This window comes from Pelobates fuscus, chromosome 12 (assembly GCF_036172605.1).
Source record: "Pelobates fuscus isolate aPelFus1 chromosome 12, aPelFus1.pri, whole genome shotgun sequence".
NCBI lineage: Eukaryota > Metazoa > Chordata > Amphibia > Anura > Pelobatidae > Pelobates > Pelobates fuscus.
In genome coordinates, this window is record NC_086328.1 from 15,573,826 (window position 1) to 15,587,567 (window position 13,742).

Genomic DNA, 13,742 nt, shown 5'->3' on the forward strand with positions numbered 1-13,742 from the left:
CTCTGGCTTTGAGATGCATTTTGTAGAGTCTGCTGTCCGAGGTGCTGATCTCAGATATATGTGTATAATGTGTCTGACTTAAACTCTCTGCATATCAGCCAGGAAAATGTTTCATGTGTAACCTGATGTGACATGCTGCAGATTACGTGAGCTTTTATCTAACATTCAGTATAAATAGCAGGATGGCTTACGCTTATCATGGTATAAGGATAACCTTTAAGGGATTGGCTGCTGTCACCTGCAGATCCTGTTCAATGTATAACTGAACACGTTGTAGTTTGGATTCTCTGCATCTTACTAAATGCTGATAGCGGAAGTGTTTGCAAAGAAGCCTCTTTTGAAGGAATTAGCCAGTAAGTCAGACCATTTACCTTGTCAGAAGCTTCCCGGGAAGGATTTTATATTTTTCATAAACTAGCCTTTCTATGGGAATTATATCCTATGTTACACATAACTCACCCCCGGACACGGCCGTGTTTATCTGTCCTAAACATAGGAGATAAAAAAATCACACAGTCACATCCTGCTTTCTGATTCAATAGCTGCATTTATTTTTGTTTTACACCAATTCTGTGTTTCATAACCTACGTACAATTCTTGCATTTATTAGCACACATGCCACACTGGTACATATCATAACATAACACACTTGTACACATATATGTGTGCATTGAATACATACCAAACATGTATTATTTTATATACACATCAATCTACACACCACAAATCTATTCCCTACATGTTTCCACATTTCATTAAGGGGTGTATTTACAAAATACAAAAATTTTAGTAAATTATAAACTGAAGAGGAAAATGTAGTCAAACTGAGAACATTTCCACAAATCCTCCACATGGAAACGTGCCCTGAGACAATTCCTTCACTGGGTTGCACATCATGTTGCAGGGTGGATGTATTGGACACTGTACAGCATTTATTGTATAGACAATGTGCAAATGTGATTGTCCCATTGGTCACTGAAGAGTAGGGTTGCTCCATCCAGCTGAGTAACCCACTACTAAGATCCAGTGACCTATCAGCTTGTTGAAGATTAAACTTGATGCTTGAAAGTTTTTTTTTCCCACCTAACTTCCAACACTTGAGATTCATGTTTGGAAGCCAAGTTGCTTATAAATTTAAAATTCAATTACAAATGTAGTAGTTTCAATAAACCAGTATTTATTTGTTGGTATTTTAGTAAAAGTAATTTTGTTTTGTCTTCTTCAGTCCTTAAATCTATGTATCATTTATTGGCAATATTACTGATACATTGCCACAACCAACTGTTCAAATGGCCAAAAGGGCCATTTTTATCTTAGGCTGTGTGGCACGGTAGGGCTATTCTTAAACATTCTTAGTGACTTCATGACTTAAAATTTCAGTTATGTAAATGTTAACTTAGAATATAACCAGATTTATACAGCCTAAGTTTTAGTTGTCCGAGTCTAATTTCTAAGTGCAAGAGAACAAAAGTGGAAACCACCCAGAGTATGTATAGTGAACAAAATACAAAAGGACAACCTGATATAGGTCAAATATCCTCAAATGGAATCTGTGTAAGAATAAAAAGCACTTTCATAGCGTAAAAAAGTTAATCCAAGTAGTGTTTAAAGTGAGATAGAAATACACTCACAAACAAACGAATATTCAGGCCTTTCACCCTCTCAGGGGTAGTGTGATGAGCAAAGAAGTCCTCCAACACGATATATGTGGATGTAAAAAATGCAATATAGTGAAGTTTGTTATAAATATATAAATTCACATTTATTCATTGCACTTACAAATTAGCAGCATAAAACAGGCATCTCTCCATACATATATGGAACTCCTGGTGATGATAATCGAGTATCCACAGTCCAGTCTCTGGACTGTGGATACTCGATTATCATCACCAGGAGTTCCATATATGTATGGAGAGATGCCTGTTTTATGCTGCTAATTTGTAAGTGCAATGAATAAATGTGAATTTATATATTTATAACAAACTTCACTATATTGCATTTTTTACATCCACATATATCGTGTTGGAGGACTTCTTTGCTCATCACACTACCCCTGAGAGGGTGAAAGGCCTGAATATTCGTTTGTTTGTGAGTGTATTTCTATCTCACTTTAAACACTACTTGGATTAACTTTTTTACGCTATGAAAGTGCTTTTTATTCTTACACAGATTCCATTTGAGGATATTTGACCTATATCAGGTTGTCCTTTTGTATTTTGTTCACTATACATACTCTGGGTGGTTTCCACTTTTGTTCTCTTGTTACATATTTCCACAGGTGGTTGTGAAGTTCACCTGAAACCATCTCAGTATATGTGTATTTTCCTAGTGTATATACTTTATTTCTTTGTTTCATAATTTCTAAGTGCGTTTTGGGGTCCCAATATGGCTAAATTAGGATGAACTTTGAAATCTTGTTTATTTTGCCTCAGCAGCCCAATATTCTTCTTCCCAGCAGCTTCTCATCTGCATTTGCTTGTGTCAAATTAAGAAGGAGTTAATGCATTTTACCCCTGTCTCCTGTATCAAGATATCTTCCCATTATTGTGATCTACAGCCTCCCTGCAAAGTCATTTGCCAAGCCAAGCAGCGGGAACCACAACAATTCCTCACACGTTGTCAGAATAAATACATAAAACATCAACCGCTTTCACACACCAGGCCTGCGCTAGATTATTCAATATAGAACAGAGGCTTGTGACCACATTTGTGTGCTGTCAGTCCCATAAATATGCATTGAAATTCAAATTGTAAATAGCTTGATAAAATGGGGACAAGCTATGCTACAGCCATTGAAGTTGCAAATAACCCACTCATTACTGAGCTGTATCTTATATCTTTGAGTATATTGTAAAATGGAATAGCTCAGCTGTCTTTATTTCAGTATTACAGGCCATTCTACTACTAGTAAGTGCAAACAAATATAAATGTGTCTTTAATTATGGAATATTTTCAAACGGCTAAACTATTTTTGTTTCCTCTTTCTGCAATTTACTTTAAGGAGCGCTGTTACCAAATTTATTTTGTGTAAATATTTTTTTAATATTCCAAACAGATTCTTTTCATCTGTATAAACTATAAAGCTCAGTGCATGTGGAGGAGAGGACTCAGGAATTCAAACATTAAAGGGATTCTATAGTGCCATGCAGGAAACCAAAGCCGTTTTCCTGGCACTATAGGTCCCTACAGTGCCCCTCTTCCTCGCGCCCCCCTCCTCCCACCCGAGGTGCTGAAAGAGTTAAAACCCCTTCAGTCACTTACCCAAATCCAGCGCCGATGTTTCTCGGCCCTGGTCAGGCTCCACCCACACTCCTCCCCGGAGACCTAATGCGCATGCACAGCACTGGCCGCACTCGCATTAGTCAATGCATTTTTATGTGAAAAAATCTGATGCTGGAGGTCCTCATGCAGAGCGTGAGGATGCCCAGCCTCAGATCAGGGACCAAAGGTCCGTTTCAAAGCAGGAAGTCCCTCTAGTGGCTGTCTGGTAGTAATTATAGCAGTTTCTCAATAATTGCAATAATTACTATTACAGGGCTAAGGGATATGGGACACTGGATCCAGACCACTTCAATGAGCTGAAGTGATCTGGGTACCTACAGTGTCCCTGTACCTGTTTATAACTATAGTTTATACTTTAAATTTAGGTATTAGGTAAAATATTGAACTCTGATTCTGAGGATTAACGTGGCCTAAAATGTGAAAATCCCCTTTATTTCACGTATTCACACTTTATTGAATAACCCAGTGAAGAGTTCAAATTCAGTGAGAGATAACTAAATCAGATATTAACATTTGTCCATTTCAAAACCATGCAGAGTCTACAAAACAAAACATACTTCACAAACTGATTGTTGGATTAGTTTTATGATTGAAACAGTATTGTGGGAAATACATGGGATTGGATTTGTGTGTTTGACATTAAGAGAAACACATATTCTTTTTGTAATCATTTGATGTTTTACATTTTTAGCATATATGTTAGACCTTGTGTTTCTGTGATACTTTCTGAGCAGTATTTTTTGTGTGTGCGTCTTTTTCTTTGTCTTTTTGTTTAAGCAGAAACCAGCCATGCTCTTCTGATTCCATTTGATAGTTTCCTGCTCAGATCCAGCCTGTCCCCACAGTCCCTGTACATGGAATTACCAATCACTCCTAGTCCTGCACTGTAACATTATAATGAATGCCATCTCAGACGCTCTCAACTCTGACTGATTTAAGTAAATACAGTTTATCTCACTGCGGGAAATTGGAGCAGTGCAGGGATTCGTCCTATATTACTGTCAGCATTGACTGTTTGTTTTACTTTACTGCACTAATGATGTCTATATACTATATCTATAAAGAAATATGTGTGTGTGTGTTGGTGTATGATTGTCTTTTTTTTTTTTTTTTATTCTTTATTTTTGTTGTGCACAGAAGTAACAAGAAGCCTTGGTGCGCCACAACAGCGACATCAGGATAAGATGGTAAACATTTGAAATACAGGTTGTAGCATTCATTAGTCAGGCACATTTTCAGGTTAATGTTTGGATTAAATGATTTAGCTAGATGCACATGTCAGGGAAGAGTATTTAAAGGAGTGACAAATAAGGAACACCTGAAATGTACAATCCTAATTTAAACACGCTGTACAGTTAAATATATGCTAAATGTGTGACAATAGTGTGACCTGAGAGACAGTGCACATTTTATATTATTAGAGAAAAGACATAGTTGCACGAAGAGCCTATCTATACGTCTCAGCTTTTAGTATTGTAGTATCTGGCTAATCCTGCATCTCTCACAGTTAACATGCTTAGTGGGTATGGCTAGACCATGGGTCGTCAACCTGGTCCCTACCGCCCACTAGTGGGCGTTTTAGGATTTCAGGTGGGCGGTAGGGATTTCCAGGTTTTGACGACCGGGCGGACGGGTGCGAGCCGGCGGTACCCCTGCGACTGGGTACCGCCGTGACAAATTGCGGCTCCGGCCCGCGCGGCAAACCGCCGGGGCCGCATATGGAGGGGTCCATCGGGTGGCCCATGCTGTCAGGGCCACCCGATGGATGTGGATTGTAAGGGGGCCCGGTCAGCGCTGGGCGCTTTAACAGCGCGACCGGGCCCCCTGTGATGACATCGCAGAGCTGGGAGGAAGTGACTGCACATCACTCCTCCCAGCTAACCCTGAGAGCCGCGCGGGAGGAAGACCAGGGAGTCAGAGTGGGAACTCTGACTCCCATCCACCTGAGCCACCACTGGACCCCAGGGAAAGTCACCCTCCTGAATCTAAAAGGTAGGAAACAGGAGGGTGACTTAAATATAATGTGTGTGTGTGTGTGTGTGTGTCTTTGTATGTATGTCTTGTGTGTGTGTGTGTGTGTGTGTCTGTATATATGTGTGTCTTGTGTGTGTGTATGTATGTGTGACTGTCTGTTGGTATGTGTGTCTTGTGTGTGTCTGTATGTATGTGTCTTGTGTGTATGTGTGTCTGTCTGTGTTCCTGTATGTGTCGTGTGTGTCTTGTGTATGTGTATGTGTGTGTGTGTATGTATGTATGTGTGTATGTATGTGTGTGTATGTATGTGTGTGTGTATGTGTCGTGTGTGTCTGTATGTGTCGTGTGTGTGTGTGTTTGTGTCTGTATGTGTGTTGTGTGTGTGTGTGTGTGTGTGTGTGTGTGTGTGTGTATGTATGTGTCGTGTGTGTATGTATGTGTCGTGTGTGTATGTATGTGTCGTGTGTGTATGTATGTACGTGTGTGTGTGTCGTGTGTGTCTGTATGTGTTGTGTGTGTCTGTATGTGTCGTGTGTGTCTGTATGTGTCGTGTGTGTGTGTGTCGTGTGTGTGTGTCGTGTGTGTCTGTATGTGTCGTGTATGTATGTGTCGTGTGTGTGTGTGTATGTATGTGTATGTATGTGTCGTGTGTGTGTATCTATGTGTCTGTATTTGTGTCTCTATGTGTCTGTATTTGTGTCTGTATGTGTGTTGTGTGTGTGTGTGTGTGTGTGTGTGTGTGTGTGTGTGTGTGTGTGTGTGTGTATGTCGTGTGTGTGTATGTATATGTCGTGTGTGTGTATGTATGTGTCGTGTGTGTGTATGTATGTGTCGTGTGTGTGTATGTATGTGTCGTGTGTGTGTATGTATGTGTCGTGTGTGTGTGTATGTGTCGTGTGTGTGTGTATGTGTGTGTGTATTTGTCGTGTGTGTATGTATGTGTCGTGTGTGTGTATGTATGTGTGTCGTGTGTGTGTCTGTATGTGTGTCTGTATGTGTGTCTGTATGTGTGTCTTGTACGTGTGTCTTGTACGTGTGTCTTGTACGTGTGTCTTGTACGTGTGTCTTGTACGTGTGTCTTGTACGTGTGTCTTGTACGTGTGTCTTGTACGTGTGTCTTGTACGTGTGTCTTGTACGTGTGTCTTGTACGTGTGTCTTGTACGTGTGTCTTGTACGTGTGTCTTGTACGTGTGTCTTGTACGTGTGTCTTGTACGTGTGTCTTGTACGTGTGTCTTGTACGTGTGTCTTGTACGTGTGTCTTGTACGTGTGTCTTGTACGTGTGTCTTGTACGTGTGTCTTGTACGTGTGTCTTGTACGTGTGTCTTGTACGTGTGTCTTGTACGTGTGTCTTGTACGTGTGTCTTGTACGTGTGTCTGTATGTGTGTCTTGTACGTGTGTCTTGTACGTGTGTCTGTCTGTTATAGTGGACTATATAGTAAGTGGGCTACCTAGCTCAGCCTTCCTACTGGGCATTGCTACAAGGAAGGTTAAAAAATAGAAAAAGGGGGAAAAAAAAGGTGGGGAGGGGAATTGAGGAGGGAGAGGAGATGAGCTGACGCACAAGAAAAATCATAGAGAGATAATATGAGAAATCATATTATGCGCAAACAGAGAAGTCGTCTGAATATCACTGAAAGAGACCTTCGTTTGTTCCTTACGAAAATCGAACCAGATATCAAATATTTAGTCTCGCAGCATCAACCTCAAGGATCTCATTAATCACTAGTAAAGGTAATTTCAATTTACTTTATTGTTTTCTCATTAAACTTTATAAAGTTAAAAACCTTATAAACCTGCATTAAGTAGAAATAAAAAGATAAATGTACGTACATTTATTTTTTGTAAAACACCCTCCTTTCTAAAAAATATTCCGCATTTGCGCGAAAACTGGTGGGCGGTAAGGAAATTTTTTCAACCAAAAAGTTGCATTAGTGGGCGGTAGGTAAAAAAAGGTTGACTACCACTGGGCTAGACCCTGTTGCTAAAGTGTGTCATTGTTGTCACATCTAGCCTTAATTAGCTGAGTGTGCTATTGCAAGATTTAACAAATTATGAAACCACTGGTAACGATTATTTACAAAAAGAAACCACTAATCAATTGAAAAGAACTGCTGTGATACTGTAGGCTAGTTGCATAGGTGGGCTTGGAGGTTGCCTTTATGTCTGAAGCCTGTGCTAGCGTATGAGGAGTATTTAAGGTTAACTAAATATTAAACGGTAACATTGGCAATAGTCGCCCCATGCCAGGGAAAAAGTGATACTTGGACTACAGACCCGACAAGGTATCTGGGTATTCCGGCATTATCTGGTAATAGCCAGGAGATGTGCCCACATGGATCAATTTTAGGCCTGTCATCTGTGGGGCAGGGTGATAGGTACTTCAACCTATGACCAGTGTGGGAATGTCTCGATTGCCGGTACAGTTGACCCCGGCGGTGGAGTCCCTGGGCTTGATTCCAGCACTAGTGGTCGTCAGCGAGGCATTCTCCTGCGCAGCTGGCACTGCTCGGAGGTGGCTATTGGGTCTCTCAGAGGGAGCTCCGCTGTGTCTCCTGTGTGATGTGCTTCGGTGCTTCCAGCCCTTATCGAGGTTTGTGTTGCCTGTAGTTGGGTATCGGTCAGACGTGGGGGCACGTTGGTGGCGAGGCAGACACCCCCTCCAGCGCCTTTTTGGGAGCCGACATCTCTGGTCCACAGACCCGGTTATCATGGTGGGCCGAGTCCCTCCCAGTTCGGGAACGGCGGGGGGCCCCGATGGTGCGCCGCTGCCCGCGGCGGGGAGTCCTCCGCCGATGTGGGCGATGTCTCATGGTCAAGCCCATGGTGGCCCAGTAGTAGGACAGACGGGCTTATGAGTAACTGTTAGGCCCAAGTGAGCTTTCCGTGCCCCCCCGCCCCCACTCTTCCGATCATCCATTCGTGTTTGGGGTGGTAACGGAGCTCTGCCTTTCTCCAGAGCATCCCAGAAGCGCTGGAAATGCTCATAAAGTCTCTGTAAGAGTCGGTCCACGGAACTATGAGGGTATGTGTCAGGCTGCTGTGCCACACGGTTTGGCTGATCGCCCCAGGACCGCTCTCGGCCTTGTACCCCAGAGTCATTGGCAGCCGCCATCTTGTGAAGTGTGGTTGCTGCGGAACAGGCAGTAGGCACTTGGAGCGATTATGCAGATCAGTCCAGTGGGGACTGGGATAACCCCCACCGTTCCGGGGGGGGGGGGGGGGGGAGAGAGTAGGAGTTTTGCTTTGTAGGGTGAGTGGAGTGGGGATGTCGGCCGTACCTCCCCCTCTCAAGTTGGTAGGCCTCAAACTGCCGCTGCGGTGTCCGGTAGCCGGGGGTCCCGAGAGAGGTCTCTCGCGCTTCAGCAGGGTGCCCCCTAAGTAGGTATCAGCTCAGCTCGAAGCTCCCAGCCTGGCAATCCGAGATATCATCGGGGATTCATCAACTGCTGCAGGAGCTCTTACAAAGCATGTCTGTTTAGTTCAGGAGTCAGGCTCCGACCCCCAAGATGCACTTTTTCTGACAGAATTTGTGTTTTAGTAAATGTTATAATTGCAAATCGCTGAGAATTCACACATTTTAGTAAATTACCCCCAAGTGATCTCTCCAGGTTTGTCCAATCTCGGTGTATGATTGTCTTTATATAAAAATTATACACACATGCACACATTTGTCATTTTATTTTCTCATGTAAAGCGGTAATTCTGGTTAAAAACGCCATTTCCAGAGCTGGCTGCTAATGTAAGCCATTTTTGTCGTATTGTGATGAAAAAACACTCACAGTTTTTCATTGTATGGAGAGAGAAAGTCTCGCTGTAGTGGATGTCAGAGAGGAGGTTGGGCACTAATGGGTGCCAGTGAGAAGACTCTTGCTGGTGTTGATGCCAGTTAGTGTAGGCTGTAGCAATGGCAGTCCCAGGCTTAGAGGCTTTAATTTATGCCAGTTATTGGAGGATAGTATGTGGTTATTGCCAGTGGGAGTCAGGCAATCAGTGTAGACAGGCTTTTGGAGCAGGATGCTCATGGTGGTACCCGTTCCAAGGGACAGTCTGCAATTGCTGCAAACAGAGTGGGCAGAGTGGGTAGAACTAGGGTGACTGATAGTTAGTTCTGATAACACATATTAGAAGATTTCAGCAATGCTTTTTCTGTGTGTAAATTCTCCCATAGCTTGCAGACCATTAAACCTTATTAATATTTCCACAATGCAGGTGGGTATTGTGTGCTCTCACAATAACACTGATCAGTTAATCTGATTTAAATTGGAGCCTTTACTGCAGCAACCCTCACACGCTGTCGCCTGCAATCCTCTATTTTAGACTAAGGACATGCCTTGTGTGAGCGTGGATGACAGATAGCAGTCCGTCGCATAGCACAGGTGTGAGTGAATGTAGGGGTGTACTTGTGTGTAGTGTTGTGTGTTTTTATGTAGTTGCCATTTGAAAGCAGTGGTTTATTTGTGTATAGTGTTTGCCTTGAATGTAGCGGTGTGCCTGTATGTATTGTTTATTGTAGTTCACAATAGAAAAGGAAGCTGCAGTCATATAAATGGTAATAGGGTGCTCTTGAACAAGGTCTGGCATTCCCTCAATGTCATATAGTCAGAAGAAAAAGGGGGTCCAGGCACTCCATCAATTCAATCAAGTTTATTGGACATGAAGAGAGATTGCAACATTTTGGCCCACAACGGGGCCTTTGTCAAGCTGTTTGTCAAGTGTTTGTGTGTAGTGTTGGTAATGGAATGCTGAGAAGCATGTACAGACACACATGTACACTGACACCCATGAAAACACACAGAATTAAACACATTCAGATACACAGAATGACACTTATACAGGTACAAATACTGGCACACACAGATCCACAGATACAGAGATACACATACATGCACCCATACATACACATACAGACAGACACATGCATAAACACTTACAGACAAACCGTTACACAGACAGGGTCAGCCTTAAGAGTGTGCAAGTTCTACAGCAGCACATGACGCCACCCCAGCAGGGGCGCCATGCAGTTGACATAGCTTGCAGGGAGGGGCGCTGTGAAGATTTGTCACTCAGGGTGCCTAACGACATACAGAGAAACAGACACACATACAAACACACAGATATATACACAGACAGGCACACAGATACACATACACACAGGCACACAGATAGGTACACATGCAGATACACAGACAAAAGAGACAGGCAGATAGATACACAGACACATATACAGACACATGCAGATACTCAAACACACAGATAGCTACACAGACAGGCAGATACACACACTGATAAACAGATCTACAAACAGACACACAAGCAAAATTTAAATTTTTAAGCCATCCTCCTGTTTTCTACTTTTTGGATGCAGGAGGTTGGCTTCTCTGGGGTCCAGTTGTCTGTCTGAGGTTGCTGGGAGTCAGAGGCTCTCCTAGTCTACCCTGCCTTCCTCTCTGTCTTCCTCACACAGTGGCGGATCTGGGGGAGGGAGAATTGGCAATTCTGGGGAGGTTCTCCCCTGCCGGCTAATGCAGGGCTGGCACTGTCCAAGTGCCAGACCTGCAAAGTGCAGACATCTCCCTCCCCAGTCCGCAGGCACTGTGCTGGCTGCCGGCAGGGATGGAGGGAGAGAGGACCCGGGAGCTCAGCGAGCACGGAGTGTTGCCGCGGTTACCCCCATACACACATTGCCACCCATACACACGTACACTGCCCCCATACACACATTACTGCCCCACACACACATACAGTGCCCCCCATACAAACACTGCCCCCACACAGACACTGCCCACACATACACTGCCCACACATACACTGCCCCCCATACACACATTAACTGCACCCACACACACACACTGGCCCACATACACATACATTGCCACACACACACACACACATACACTGCCCCCACACACACTGCCCCAAACACACATACACTGCAAGCCTCTCACACACACTGCCCCCTCACACACACTGTCTCCCTTACACACACTGTCTCCCTTACACACACACACTGCAGCTCTCTCACACACACATTGCCCCACACATACACTGCCCCCTAACACACACTGCAACCCTGACATACACTGCCGCCGTCACGCACTCACACACACACTTCACCACTCACACACTACACCCCCCCACACACACACACTACACCTTTCACACACACTGCACCTCTCACACATACCACTGCTCCTATGTCCTATATCCCAGCAGACCCCAGGTAAGTTGTCAAACTGTTCTTAAACGGTTTGACTACTTACTTTGGAATGGGGTCCTGGCACTACTGGCACCATAACTACTACACTGAGCTGTAGTGGTTATTGTGCCTGGATTATTTCTTTAAATAATCTACAGGTGCCCCTCCCGAGATCAGGCTCTGGATCCGCCACTCTCCTCACACGCAGCTCTGTGTTATCTGGGAGGAAGTAAACGGTTGTCAAGAACCTCCCAGCACTGACATCATTAAAAGGGCCCGGCCGCACTAATAAAGGGCCGGGCCCCTGAAGACACATTGCTCATTACACATTGGCCCTAAGTACATGGGCCCCATTGGGGTGTCGAACCTGGTGCAACACACTGGCTGCACCGGCGGTAGTTCCACCGCTGCTCCAGACACTATAATCACTATAATGAGATGAAGCAGTTAAAGTGCCTACAGTGTGTCTGTAAAGATTTAGCCATTAACATCAAACCCAGTTCAGTCCAGGTACAGCCAGGGCAAAAATTGCATTAGAGGACATTGTTTTAGTTTCTCCTCCTTCATTTACTATTTTTATGGTGCCTTTAGGCTGCAGCCACCTATCCAAAGCACTCACAGCTAACCACATTCATTGTGACTGCTAATGCAGACGTTCCCATTCCAAATCTAGCGGCTCTGTCACCTTTTATCCCCCTCTCAAAATTGAGTATGTGAGTATTTCCTGAGGATAAAATCCTTATTATTAAAGGAAGTTTGTGCCCAATTATTGTGCCCTGGCCAAGCCTCTTAAGGATCTTACCCGCTAGAACCTTCACAACCGAAGTAGTCTGGGCCCCGGAATGTGAGCAGGCATTCCAGCAGTTGAAACAGGCCCTTGTGAATGCCCCTGTCTTGGCAGCCCCCAATCCAAGTAAATGCTTTCTAGTTCATACAGACGCTTCTATGTTTGGATTGGGAGCAATACTGAGCCAAGTCGAACTCGATGGCAGAGAACATCCCGTGGCTTACATCAGTCGCAAGTTGTTACCACGAGGTAAGCTACGCCGCAATCGAGAAGGAATATGTGGCCATGGTGTGGGCCCTGAAAAAGTTGCAGCCATATTTGTATGGATAGCCATTCTCCTTGCTCACGGATCACAACCCATTGGTATGACTGAACTGGGTGGCAGGGGACAACGCCAGGCTGCTGCGTTGGAGTTTGGCGCTGCAGCCTTTTGACTTCACGATACATTACTGCCCCGGGAAGCAAAATGGAAATGCTGATGGGTTGTCCAGACAGACAGAACTTGAGAAATTATCCATGAGAACCGCTGGACTTCCCCAAGCTGATCCTTTACGGATCAGACTGTGTATGCCGGCTTGTGGTTAAGGAGGAGCAGTGTAGAGGAATGGAGAACTCAATTATACTTTTGTTCGGCTGTCCGTATAACCCCGTTTGTTTACCAAAACCCCTCGCTGTGTGGCCCCTTGTTCGCACTTCATAATCACCGACCACAAATTGCTTTCACAGTGCTTTCCCTGTATGGCCGTCGTTCGTATAACTCAATGCACGTGTTCAACAATTGATGCCCATTTTGTCTCCCGAACGAGGGCAGCTGTATATGGTCACAGATGCCGTGGAACTATTTTCGGATACGTGACCCCGCAAACACTCGGAAAACTGGTACCGCTGCCCATGCAACCGTGCAACTTCCCGAACAGTTAGGAGAATGGCGTTCAGGAGGCATAAACTACCGAACAGGGGAAGCATTCGTACCCCAAGGAATGGATTCATCAGTGTTCGTGTGAGAACCCCCGAAAGATGACCAGTCATTGCCTTGTTTTCTCTGGAACTATTTTGGGGCATCGCCTCATGGTGACCGGTCAAAACTTCATTCGAATGGCGTTCCCAAACCAACAAAGGGATCTGAGTGATATTTCGGCAAAGTGTGCACTCAGATCCAAACTATTGTTATATGACTTTCGTGGGGTTCTGAAGTTATTAAAATATATTTTTGGGGTGTTTTAAAATATTGTAGATTTTCTGTACCTGAGAGATTATTAAGTTATAGTTTTTTTATCATGCAATTATCTCTCAGGCACAGAAATGGAAAGAAAGGCCCTGTAATTGTGACTGAGAAGCCTCATGCTGGGGGTAATGTATAAAAGCAGTGTGTGGCAGGAATAAAACTAGTTGTACTCCCAGAACTGTGTGTCGTGCAGTTTCTGGGGAAGAGGTGGGATATTTCTTTGGCGTTTTTCTTGTTCCTGATTATACTCTGGTGGATCCTGCAGAGAAAAGTC

At 44.2% G+C, this 13,742-nt stretch overlaps 1 long non-coding RNA gene across 1 annotated transcript in view; it reads left to right on the top strand.

Moving 5' to 3' along the window:
* The first annotated feature begins 304 nt into the window (after positions 1–304).
* The window catches only part of LOC134578912 (uncharacterized), a 44,571-nt gene continuing 31,133 nt past the window's right edge, over positions 305–13,742 (top strand). Inside the window, exon 1 of the long non-coding RNA XR_010086145.1 lies at positions 305–353. This is a non-coding gene — a long non-coding RNA (uncharacterized LOC134578912). The remainder of the gene's footprint in view (positions 354–13,742) is intronic.